Genomic DNA, 994 nt, shown 5'->3' with positions numbered 1-994 from the left:
GTAATTTTATAATTTTTTGAGATATGTGCTATGAATTTCTAGGGTCAGAATTTAGATATAAGTCCACAGATGTATTTTAGGGTATTGGTGATCAGGGAATTGAAACACAGAACAAAAACTGTTTGCCCTTCAGTTCTCAGTTCCTCAGGAATAAAAATTCATGATCATTGTGAAAGCAGTTGTGTGTGTAACTAGGAGATTGAGCTATGAACAACAGGAAATTTTCAGCCGAGCAGGTAAAACTATTCTAGCAATTACATGAAAATAAGCTCACCTGCTGAAAAAGGTACTTTTTTCTTACCAGAACAAGGAAAGAAAATATTTGCAAAAACTTTTGCACACTGCCTTTAAAGTGCACCTATCATCATATTTTTACCATTATGTAAAAGGTGGGTGTTCCTTTTATATAATGAAAAAAATATGTTTTTTACATTTTTTTTTATTTCTTTTTTTTTAACTCCCCTTCCAACTTTACTGACGTAGTAGAAAAGAAAAGACCAAAGGAAAATCCGCAGCATGATGCAAGTATCCCAGGAAGCTGTGGGCTGCCCCTTCTGCGTATGGCCAAAATCGGGCACACAAAAGCGCTTTACTCTGAAATAAAAAAATCTCATGCATGTGCAGTGAGATCAAAACTCTTCTTCCTCACTTGGAGGAAGAGACGTCTGCACGGTACGAGATCGGTGATGTGAAGAAGAACCCAGGAGTACGGTAGACAGAATAGCTAACGCCAGAAAGGAGAGGGAAGCCAAGACAGCATATGAAATTATAACTTGAATGCACTGTTTATTTAAATTTCTTTCATTCATACAAAGGATTTATTGTTACATATTTTTTACAGTAAAACATTTGAAAATTAATTGGGTAAAGGGGTTAAGGTGAAAATTTACACCTATAACTTTTCCTAGAGATTTCAGTGTTAGGACAATCCCGCCGAATGCTCCAACAATAGTCAGCCATGGTGGAATCGTTCACCTTGCTCATCACTGACTGC

Source organism: Pyxicephalus adspersus, chromosome 2, assembly GCF_032062135.1.
Source record: "Pyxicephalus adspersus chromosome 2, UCB_Pads_2.0, whole genome shotgun sequence".
In the NCBI taxonomy this organism is placed as follows: Eukaryota; Metazoa; Chordata; class Amphibia; order Anura; family Pyxicephalidae; genus Pyxicephalus; species Pyxicephalus adspersus.
The sequence above is the reverse complement of the archived record's forward strand: the minus strand, read 5'-3'. Positions refer to the sequence as shown.